The sequence below is a fragment of the Rhinolophus ferrumequinum genome, chromosome 5 (assembly GCF_004115265.2).
Source record: "Rhinolophus ferrumequinum isolate MPI-CBG mRhiFer1 chromosome 5, mRhiFer1_v1.p, whole genome shotgun sequence".
NCBI classification, from domain to species: Eukaryota; Metazoa; Chordata; class Mammalia; order Chiroptera; family Rhinolophidae; genus Rhinolophus; species Rhinolophus ferrumequinum.
This window is the reverse complement of record NC_046288.1, coordinates 1,366,687-1,379,237: the sequence shown is the minus strand read 5'-3', so window position 1 is coordinate 1,379,237 and position 12,551 is coordinate 1,366,687.

Here is a 12,551-nt window from a genome sequence, read left to right as displayed (position 1 = left end):
AATTTAAGGGGCCTCTGGGACAACACCAACTGTAGCAACATTCACGTCATAAGGGTACCCTAGGAGAAGAGAGAGAGCAAGGAGTTGAAAACTTATTTGAAGAAATAATGATGAAAAACTACCCTAACCTGGTGAAGGACATAGACATACAAACTCTGGAAGCACAGAGAGTTCCAAACAAGATGAACCCAAAGAGCTCCACACCAAGACACATCATAATTAAAATGCCAGAGGTTAAAAGCAGAGAGAAAATCTTAAAAGCAGCAAGAGAAAAGCAGTTATTTACTTTAAGGGAGCTCCCATGAGATTATCAGCTTATTTCTCCACAGAAACTTTGCAGGCCGGAAGGGAGTGGCAGGAAATATTAAAAGTGGTGAAAAACAATGACCAACAACCAAGATTGCTCTACCCACCCAGCAAGGTTAACATTTAGAATCGAAGGACAGATAAAGAGCTTCCCAGACAAGCATAAGCCAAAGGAGTTCGTCACCCCCAAACCAGTATTACAGAGAACATTTTGATGGTTGCCAGATGAGAGGGGGTTTGAGGGTGTGGGTGAAAAAGGGGAAGGGATTAAGAAGTACAAATTTGTAGTTACAAAATAATCATGGGGGTATAAAATATAGCATAGGGAATATAGTCAATAATATTATAATAACCATGTAGGGTATCAGATGGGTACTAGATTTATCAGGGGGATCACTTTGTAAGTTATATAAATGTCTAATCACTACGTTGTACACCTGAAACAAAAAAGTAAAAATGCAAAAGAAAGTTAAAATATTTCTCCTCATAAAGCCTGCAGTGAAGGAGGAGAGGGTAGATTGTTTTCTTTGAGTCTCTGCGGTTTCTCTTTCATTCCTCCTCCTCTCTCACCAGTCGGTTTCTGGCCCATTCCATGCTGGGTCAATAGTGAGAAGGTTTAAGTTTCGGGCAGTCTCACACGCAGTTATCCTCTGGCTTGGGGGCCCATGACAAGCAGATGCGTAGAGCCTGCCCTTTCTTTGGCTGGGAGGCCGCACCTTGGTGCAGGCCGGTGGCTGGGCATCTGGATCTCCACTGCTCTTCTGAGCCCATTGACCCCTCCAGTAGAATTCCCTTCTAAGGCAGAATCCTTTCAAGATGATCCATTAGACCTATGGGGCAAACACAGCTGTTTTGGTCACGCTGTTGATGGAAATAAAACTTGCAGCCCAGTGAAATCATCTTTCTGGGCGCCGTTGGGCATGAAGACTATGGTTCCTCACACTTGACTAATGGTTCTCCTCTTTCATAGACCGGAGTTTCTTTTTCCCTAATGAAGTTTGAGTCTCCTGGGATGTGGGGATGCACGGCATTGATTCCACTGCCAACACCTTTGGCCTCTGCTGTAGGGTCCCACTTTAATGTCCTTTTACTCTAAATCATACAATGGGCCTGAGTATATATACCTAATCCGTTGGTCCAGGTGGGATCCTGGCTTCTCGCAGCTGACTGACGCGGCCATTGGCTCAGGATTCGATTTTTGTAACGGGCGCTTCCCCAGGTCTCAAGGTCTGGGGATTCAAATGGAGAAACATCAACAATAATAACTTTTGTGTCACTGACTCATGTCTCCACCTGCTCAGGTGGACCTCCTCCCGCTGAGTCCCCTCAGATATTTGAGAGTCTCGAGGAGGTTTGCGTTTGTGCAAGAAAGCATGCCTGGTCTTGTGGGCACCACAGCTGCTCTGATACCCCATGGTGGGCATTTACCTGAAGTGATGTTTTACACCCAACACAACCGTGCCTGAGGCACCTCAAGATAACAACAAAGACAGGGTTACGAGGAGAGACAAATGCTTCTCTTCCCTTTGGGACATCATGCTCTAATATGTGAACCTAAGCAGTGTAGTTTGTGTCCCATGTCTTAGTGAAACTTTTTACCCTTTTATGCCACCACACACACTTGCCATAGAATTCAGACATTGGTTCAAAATTTCCTTGTAAAATTTGGTGGAATCCTCCTCACTTTTTCAAGTCACTCTTGGCTCAGGCTCTTGGCAACCCTTGATCAACCGGGCTTTGGTCCCTCCAGGGAATGTCCCTGAGGGAGAGATACTTTAGAGCAAAAGGCATCATAGGGACAGACAAGACCAGTGCAGCTGTGGGGGAATGGAGGGGGGAAATTCGTAGGCACCCACAGTGATCTTTCCTGGCACACACCTCACCCACGCTCACCTTTGCTCTGTTCTATGACAGTCCCTTGAATGTGCTGCAGGAATCATCCTGCAATGATGAGCTCAAAGAGACGGGGGCTGCCAGAGGCGGTGGCTGGCGGGGTGAGGCGGCTGCCAGGCAAGCGTTTGGGGCCCTGCAGCGGATTCTGAATACAGCTCTGTGCTGAGCAGTCAGCTTTGCTCTCTTCAAACATCACATCTCAGTGTTCTGCAGTCCGAGACATCCTGAACCTGTCACAGCATGCAGGCCCAAAGGAAACCACATGAAAAGAGACTCCCTTTACCCAGGCTGGGCTGGGCTGACTTGTTTGTTTGTTTTGTGTGTTGTTTTCTTTTAATGCTTTTCAGGATCAAAGCCCTTTGCTGGATTTTTTGGTGCAGTGGTGAGAAATTTAGTCTCCAAGCAAAGGTCATTGGACCAGACTTTTGGATTTAGTGACGAGGGAGGCTATAATTTTTCTTGCTGGCAGCACTGGGCCACTGGAGAAAATTATAAAAGAGACATTGTGCCTCTCTGGTGCCTAGGCTGACACCAAGGAGATAGAATGAATGGAAAGTGACGCCTACCCTACTTAGAGTTAGACTTATTTGCCCAAATGAGAGCAAAACAACTTTCAGGGCCAAGGAGAATCATCAGGGCAATGAATCAATGGTGCTGGAATTTTTAACCATATTCATAGAATGTTTTCTTGTATCTTAATATTAAAAATCACCCTATGTTAATGTTTTACACAGAAATGTGCTTCCAAATTGAGCAGGGTCACTTTGCAATCTTGTGTGCCTTTAAATAGCGACCAGGACCTGCCATGGTGAGCCTGGCGTGCTCATCATCTTCATTCCCAGGTCCCTGAGCTGGGCTGGACACAGCTGGATGGGGCTGGGCCGTGCCGGCCAGACCGCGGCTGTGTCTGAACACAAGGGACCGGAGTAGCTGCTCCCAGAAGAGGAGTTGAGGCCCAAGAAGAGAAGACTGAAGAACTATTGCCTGGGCAGCTTCAAGCGGTCAGATACGGATATGGGCAGCAGCACAGAGTCCAGCTGACCGGGCGTGTGGTGTGAGCACAGGTACGTATGGGCAAAGACACAGCCACAGACAGCAGGCCCTGCAAAACCAGGATCAGGCGTCAGGCATCTTTGGGTAGAAGTTGCCAAGCCTCATGCCACGCACTCCATGCCCTTGAGGTTCCGTCACAGCAACTTCCACCATGAAAGGACAGCGCATCAGGTCGGCTCCTACCTGGTTTCTAAGCTGGAAACAGATCTGGTGCCGTCAGGACTGTCAGAACTGCTTTTACAATTGCTCCACAGCCCCCCAGGCTCAAATGACTTCCACATAAGCAAATTCTCATGCCAGCATCTGGGAAGGATTTTCAAAGGCTGCCAGCCATCACTGGAGGCCTCTTCGAGGTGCCAATGAGTAGAAAATTGCCCTCTTTCCTGACGGAACTGCTTTTCCTCCCATTACCAATTTAGTGTTAGTCCTAGTTTCCCGATGATGAAATGGAGGCCATGAGGACTTCACGCCCTCACTACAGAGCCTGCAATGATGCTATACGTTGAGCTGGAACGAGCTGAAGGCTGGAAGCCAGTCCCAGGCCTTGGTCTTGGCCTCAACACCCGCACTCTGTTCCACGGGACCATGGGTGTGTCCCTTCATCTTGCTGGGCCTGAAGGTAACCCCAAGCCCTGGCCTGAGGAGCTGGGGGAATGGGCTGTGTGCTGCTAGTCACTTATAGTTCCACGTCCCGTCATGGGTGTGAAGAAAGGGACTCAGGTTGGCAGCCTGGAGGTGTCCAGGCTCACATTCCTTACCCCCAGGAATGTTGGGACTACCTGGGACATGAAAATAGTGGAGGTGGTTTGTTCGCTTAGCCAAAGGGCCATGATTTGGGGCTCAGGTGAGGAACCCTGTATGAAAGCAGTCCAACTCCAAAGGGGAGTCCTCCTGACAGAATTGTTATTGGTGATGGTAACGTCCACAGCCGCCCATGCCCAGGAGACAGGCTCTCCTGGGGGTGCCTCGGAGTTCTCCATCTACACACCACCTGCTGGTCTCGAGGGCTGTTGGAGTGCAGTGGCCACCAACCCCCAATGTGAGGGCTCATTCAACAGGAAGGTCATCAAAGAGGCAACAAACCTTGAGCCTTGAAGGACAGCCTGCTACACTATCCTGCTTTTGCTCTCAGTGACACCACGCATCTGGATGGAGGGTGTTTGTATAATCCTAGCATTCCCAGTTGACAGATAAGAAAACAAACCCCTCAAGATTTGTTCAAGGTCACATGTCTAGGTTTTAGGAGCCCCAAGCCTGAGGCTGACTGCCTATCTTCTGGTTCATAGTTCTTTTTCCTTCCCCACCTCTTCTCCCTAACACTCTTTAGTCACCAGAGGCTTTGCCTACAGAATATCAAATAGGCAGACTTTCCAAAACACTCTGGAGATGGAAGAACTTTTTCACTTTTTTCCTTACATCTTATATGCTAGAAGCCCCAGCCAGAGGATGCATGTCGTGAAACTCTCAGTTTCTCTTCTGAAGCTAAAATAGATGTATTTGTGTGTGTGTGTGTGTGTGTGTGAGAGAGAGAGAGAGAGAGAGAGAAAGAGAGAGAGATGGGAAATTTATTTTTAATTTAGGCTCAGAATTTAAGCATCTCCTGGACTACATGAATTATAAATCTTAGATTCTAATATTCTGGCCTTATTAGAGACTTTAAAGTCAAGGATTAAAAATAGGCACCACTGAGTGACTGAAAAAGAATATAGTTCAGAAAGACAAATAGAAAAGGCCATGTATTTTGGGAGTTGTTGTCACCACCTGGAGTTACACAAGGTGACCACCCTAGCAGGAGGGTAGGGATGCAGTGACCATCCACCAACTTCACACGGGGATGGCTCCAGGCCTGGGCAAGTCAGGCCTCCAAGGGCCACAGCTCTCGCCTGAACATCTGTCTCCCAGACTTCAGGACCGGGGGCGTTTCTGAGTGCTTTCTGCACTGCATTTTTTGGGGGAAGGGGACATCCCATGGACCATTCACACACAAGCGATTGCCTCTAGCTCTTTCTTTCCAGAGCATTAGGTAGAGAAAATAAGAAATGAATTTTACACAGAAATTGCTCTTTCTATATTCAGTCTTACCTAATAGATGCAATTGGATGTGTCTCGTTTTCCTACGAATCTGCAGGTAAAATCCCTCACTGTCTCCTGAAAAGGACTGACAAAAGAGATGCAAAGGTGTATCTTACCGTATATAAAAACATGAGCTCCAGACCTTTTAGGGCCTCTATTCAGCTTGTCACAACTCAATCCCATTTTCCTGAATGGCTTGTTTAACTTTCAGAGAGTATCAGATGTACTGTGGTGTAAATAATATTTGAACAAGAGGGAGATTATTAAGTTGCCAACTAAAAAGGCATTTTAAAGATACCCTATTCCCCTGTTTAAATACCCCTAGCATTAGTGTGCTTGGAAACCTCTTTGTATTAAGTAATCATTTTAAAACAACTCACATTGTTCAGCAGGAGGCACCCAATTCCAGCTTGACATTTAGCACTTAGAGAGGTTGAGAGGCTCCAGGCAGCCTTATCAACTCACAGACAGGGGCACTAAATGTCAGGTGGGCTGCTTCTGCCTGAAACCACAGGCTAGAGCTCGGAATGAACATAGACTCCAGTTAAGTGCTTAAAGTATTAAGAGAACCTGAAAACAAAGTGCACACCATTAGCCAAATTGGTGCCTGCTTGTGATGAGCTACAATGTATACTTACAGCTTGGTCTTTGTCAAAGTCTTAAAAGTGAGGTGTGCTGGGGGTGGGGGTGGAAATGACATGCTTATAACTCTTCTACGGGATATAAAAGAATAAGAGAGGCTTATTAATGAGTCTGGGCCAGCGAGCTTTCTAAACATCTGATTTCCCCCCTTAAACACAATTAGCTCTAAGAGGCCACCAGAAGGGGGAAAAAAAAACAAACCAAAAAACCCAGCTCTAATGCGAAGAAATTGCTGGCATGTATTCATTAGACAATCAGAAAGTGCAAATAAAAAGGCACTAGATGAGAAAGTGGCTTTTTTTTCAAATTTAAAACTACAGAAGCCAACCTTTGATCTCCTGCAAGAATAATGGATGGAAACTTAATTATTTTTGTCTTCAATTAACTTAGTAAATTATTCAGATGGAAGGGAAAAATAATCTTCCATTGGGTAAGACACAATGCTTTTCAAACCACTGTTGCTCCAACTGTCTTTATTTGAGCCTTGTAAGAGCACCATGAACTGGGTACAACTTGTGTCCATTTTACAGAGTAGAAAATCAAGTTTCTGGTTCAGTGCCCTAACCCTCCACATGCTCTCTGAATGCTTGATTTCAAACTTGCTTTCTGGGGTCAAGCTAGTTAGAAATAGAACTAGAATTAAAACACAGGCTGCCTGACTCCTAATAGAACTGCAAAAATTCAAAACCAAACCAAAACGAACACCCCCAAGACAGACTATGAAGCTTCTCCTGTCCTCGGCAATCACAGAATCTGGAACGTCCACTGATTTTGTCTGCCCCACACAAAGACAGAGGGTCACTCTTTATGCCTTCATCCTGGAGTGAGAGAGCCTTTGCTTCATCCCTCCAGGCCTTGCCACTGACCCTCACTTTCTCCCTGGAGAAATGGAGGTAGCACCTATCTTAAGCATTATCATGAAGATGAATTACAATAAGGGTGGAAGATGACTGGTACACTCTATGGGCTCCCGATTCTGTTTTCCTCAGTCCCATGCTGGGATTTGCCTCAGGACAAGCTAATTATGCTTGGTTGCCCAGTGACTCACCTCTAATCTAGGAGAGAGAGACCCTAAAAGGTAATGCGCAGTTTCCTTGTGCTCTAAACCCTTATCATTAACAGCAAGTCCAGTCTTCCTGGGATTGAGCAATTACGCAGAACAATCATACCACACGGCCTACATTCTGACTGGATACCCGACACATGTCAGGCCTTATGTGGCACGGGTTCCGTGCCAAAGGAAATAGACATATTCCCACGATCTTTCTGTAACATCATATATCCACCCCAAAGAGATAATATGAGGGATTCACCCCCAAGTTTATCCCGATAGCCTAAATAATCAGATTTAAATAAATGTGTTATATGTAAGTTAAATCCTTTACTGCTGAGCCGATCTAATCTTCACTTTCGAAATTAGCTTATCTGGCATTTGTCCCTTTTCTGTTTTCCTTTCAAGACACACTATTATAGAGGTATTCTTCTATGTCCTACCCCAGAGTCAGCCCATTTTGACCAGTAATTCAACCACTATTTATTGAACACCAACTATGTATGTGGCAGATATTCTGCTACGTATTGGGGATAAAACTATGAGCAAGACTGTCATGCACTTCCTCCTGTCATAGGTCTTCCTTGCGTTCTAGAGCAAGAAGCAATTTAAAGGACGTGAAATAAATAGTCTCTGATCTGCTATGAAGACAAAAACATTGAGTCGAGAGAGGGCTAGTGATGATTCGATGAACAATAGACTCATCTTTGAGGGGGAGAATTCAAGCTAAAACCTAAAGAATAGTCCCCTTTTCAGCCAAGCCTGAGCCTAGTGCATTCTCCAAACAGTTGGCTTCCGATACGGTACCCTCGATCCAGCAATGATTTTGCTGCTATTTCAACCTTTCACACACACACACAGAACTTTGAAACACACACTATTTCTCTGTTAAGTCATGAACCGATGTTTCTCTGAGATGATATTTTATAATGTAAGACAAACGTCAGTTAGGGCTCAGGATGACCGAACATCAACTCTTTCCAAAAAGCCATTTCTGGAAAACATAAATCATCCCATTTGCTTTAATGACGGATGTTAACATTGCAACGCTTCATTCTTTACGTCATGCTCAGTCATTCTCAGCAGCCTCTTCCCTGCCTTTACACTTTCTGTAACTCCACACAGGTTTTAGAGACTCTGGAAAGCTCCCTAAATTATTGAGATGCTCCTTTCCTCCTTAGCAATGATTTGTCAAGGATTTCCTCCAAATGGATGGGCCATGGGAGCAGGAATCTCCCAGCTCCCCACAGCTCTGAGAAGGGAGCCAGAAAGAAATCCTCCAGAAGTTGTTTTCCTAAATTGGACTTGATCTAGACTGTCTATGGTAGGGAGTGGTGTCCTAGGATTACAAATAAGACCACAGAGCCAAATCTGCTGAGATTGGGCAGATATTTTTCTATCAAGGCAGTGAGTGAAGGAAAGAGCCAATAAAAATTATATTACTAGGGCGTCTTCTTGTCTTTTTTCATTGCTATTAGTCTATTTATTCCATGGAAATTGTTACCTTTAGGGTGACTATGCACACACCCTGACATAATGACGGCCACACCCACATATGAAATATTATCACTTTGTATGCATGCTTTGAAAAGACCAGCCAAATTTGTGGAAGGCCCTGGTGGACGAAGAAACTGATATCTTTGGGAACTGCTAAATTATTTGACTTTTCCACAGGGAAAGGAGAAGCTTGTCTTCTGTGCTTTGACGTTGTATGAAAGAAAAAGATACAGCTAATTTTGTTGCAATATTAGATTATTCGGGGATTGTTTATTTTCCATGGCTTCTCTGACAAGTCAAAAAGAATCTGCAATCCTGGTTTGCATTGAGTGTGTCGGTTTTCAATTCCTAGACTCTCCATAGTCTTGAACGGTGTCTTTGCAGGAGTTTGCATGGGAAGCGGTTGATACATTTTGCCCTAGGACATTCCAAGCAAGGATTGAGATCTTTCCCAGGGCTGTTTTTTGATATGCAATGCATGTGATGTAATCAATGACCTGGGGATTTGATTTGATCTTTAGTTCTCTAAGGCCCCAAAATACAAAGTCCACTTCTTGCAACACACAGAGAGTCAGCTTTTAATAGGCTTGTCCCAGTGCCATATCTAAGAGTGGAATCAAGTTTGACATTCAAAACAAAGTTTGTCACCATAACTCCTATAGAATGACTAAGGCCATTAAAAGTTGAACCAGGACTTGTGTCGCCACAAAGGGCAGACAGGTTTTTTAGGTCTCTTTTTTCAGGCAACAGTCTTCTAGCACAGTAATTAGAACACGGTTTTCTTGGCTAGAGGAGGTAAAACACTGAGTGTCCCTTGCAGCATAAAAACCCTGAGGCTTGGGAGGTGGGTACAGAGAACCTGAAACTTGGTGGCCTTTCAACTCTGGGATCACATCTGCTTAAACTTCACGGGTGAATTCCCTGTGGTGTGCAGGTAAAGCTCCACAACTCCAGTGATTTCAAATTGCTACAGGTTACTTGGTAGGTAGCAGGGACTAAATCAGAGTGCAGACTGCCCCTTGAGGAGTTAGAAACAGCCTGAGGCTTAGCGGTTTATACTTTGTTTCTCTTATTTCTCAGGTTCTCAGAAGCCTCATCTGTAAATTCTAGATGATAGAAAACGTGCTGCCCAGGGAGGCTCTGACTATTAGATCAGATATCGTAACACCTTTCCTTTTCTTTCCTTCCTTCCTTCGTTTGGAATGAAGTATTTTGGAAGAAGACTGAAAAAAACATCATCTAGGGCTAGAAAACAGGTGAACTCTATAGAAAGTATTATTAAATACCTCTATGTTAAAGATATACACATAGAAATAAAAATACATGAAAATAACTTCGCTCACAGTTGCTCATTGTCTCTTCCCAGGGCTCCTTCAGTATACAAATTATAGTCATCACATTTTACAGATGAGAAAATTGAGATTCAAGTAAGTTCATTGACTTGTCTGAGTCTCACCTTTGATCACGTGCTGGATCTGGCATTGAAGTCAAGTTAGTCTCATTGCCAAGATTATATTCTTTCTATAGGCCCAAATCCCAATTGATAAAAGCAGATTATACATTCTAATCAAAATATAGGACAGAAGCTGAGTCAGGTGGCATAGGTTTGTGGTTATCAGTTGTAAAATCATCTAAAAGAAATATGGCTGCTTGTTAAAACAACGAGCCCCACGTCTCAGCCCTGGAAACTCTGACTCAGCAGTTTTAGGGTAGGGCCTAAGACTCTGCATTTTAACAACCCATCACCACCACAACCACCACCACCCGGACCAAGGGTGTCGGGTTTGGGTGGTCCATGATTCACAGTTTTAGAAACAGCAGTGGAAACACTCTTTGTTAATGTCCTACCTCCATGACACAAAAATAGTACACACCAAAACAACAGCTTGTTGTTCTCTGGGAATGGCACTGGTGCTAACGCAAGACAGAAGCCCCAGTGTGAGTTTTCGGCATGTCTGGGCACTCATAAGTCACAGCGCCGCTGAAAGTCAGGGGCCATCTCTGCCCCACTGCTGCCATTCTGCTGAGGGAGTGATCGCCACAGCACAAGTTATCACGCAGAGCTGGAAATAACTAGCACATAACCAACGTCCGGTAACTAAGTGATGAACCGCAGGGAAGAACAAGCAAGATTCAGTCTTTCTGGAAGTTTATAGATTTGGGGGTTGTCTTTTTTTCTGGAAAATGTTTGACAGAATATTGATTCACTTGTACTCCAGCAGCTCTGATCATGAGCAGTGCTCCTGTTCATTCCAGGAAATCTGGAACTTGCTGAATTCACCTCTGAATCAAAGGTATGGGGGGGAACCTGCCTGGAGGCGGGTCTTCGGGTGAGCATCCCAGACCATGCTCTCTGAAAGAATCTGTTTTAAAACGCAGGAGCTGATGGCGTCCTTCTCCCCAGATGACCATCCCAATGGTGCTCAAGCTCTGGCCGCATCAGAATCCCCTTGGAGCCTTGTTCAAACACTGACTGCTGCCCTCACCCGCCCCCCGCCCCCCATTCACAAACTGAGACTCAGAAGGTCTGGGATGGAGCCCAGGGATTTACATTTCTCACAGCTTGCCGGTAATGCTGATGCTGCTGGTCTGGGAACAACACTCAGAGAACCGTTGCCTAGTTGTGTATTCATTCTGCACCCAAATCAAGACCTTTACGTTTCCACAGCAGAAAAGGCATACCGGTCCTTTGCCCCAGTTCTACCTGGGGGACAAGAGGCTTACCCGGTTCATTTCTGTTAACTACATTTCTATAAAAGTATTCGAAGCATTCGTGGGGATGTTTGTAAGTATGCTTAGATGAGGATATTTTTCGAAAATAAAAGTGTGAGTACGTGGAAGAAATTAAGCTCCTAAAGGAACTTGTTTGTGTCATATGTTGTCTGTCACTGCAGAGCTTCCGAAGTCACACTTGGGACTTGTCCTCCTCCACGCCTGGTTGCCAGAACAACCATGAAAGAATTGCATCTCTTTAATCCAAACATGAGGAGGCCTTAAATAATGAGACAATGCACATTGTGGAATTTAATTCTTGAGAGGTTTCTCCAGGTATATGTTATTTAATATTTGCTAGTGCTAATAAACAAGATATACTTGATTTTGATAAATCTTTCCGTCTTTCTTGAGTGTACAGTTAGGCTAAGGGGGTCTATAGACTTTAGAGACCTCTCTTCATTTTGTGATTGAGCAGTTTCTCTGACCGGTTATAGGTTGTCCGGACTCTGAAACATCTCACAAAGGGTGTTGTGAATTTCTGTCACTCTGGTCAGTTCTTTCAACAACCTGGGAGAGGTATAATAAGATTTCTGAAGATTTTAAAATTCTAGATTAAAAAACAATGTTTATCTACTGAGGTACTAAAAGTATAATTATTTCCTACGTCAAGACTAGGTGTTGGGTAGTTTATTGGGCGCTTGGCATAACAAGCATTTTCTGTTAATGTTGTCTTTTCACTTGAAGAAAGTAGTGTGAAAATCACAGTATAGACTGTGACCAGATATTCTATAGATTGTCATTTCAATACTTGGGGTCATATCTTTGAAATGTTGTAAAGGGGCCATTGGTGGAGCCAATGGTCCTATTGTTTGAAAACTGCATTGACCGTCCACATTTCCTACACATTTGTAAGCATTGGGAAAAGACTCAGAAGCTGGAAAAATGATCCAAGAGAGGGTTGGCATTCTCAGTCACATAATGTAAAGCTCTTTGCAGGAAAATATCCTTTTTCTTAATTTGCAAACAGTTACATTGTCCCTTAGAATTAGTATTTGTCCTTAAGAAGTGAGTGTACATGCATGTGTGTTTGTTCCAAGAGTTTAACAGTTAGGATTCCTTTGCTTGCAAGTGACAGAAACCATTCTCCCACGTTGAAGCTGGATTCGGGGGGAAAAAGGGAAGGGGTGTAAATTTATTAGCTTGTGTTCCTTTATAACTCAGAAGTATCTGGCATCAGGTACAGTGTGCTCTGGAGCTCAAATAAAGTCATCAGCATATGTTTCTATCTCTTCATTTCTCAGCCTTCCTTTCCCTAGTGGAA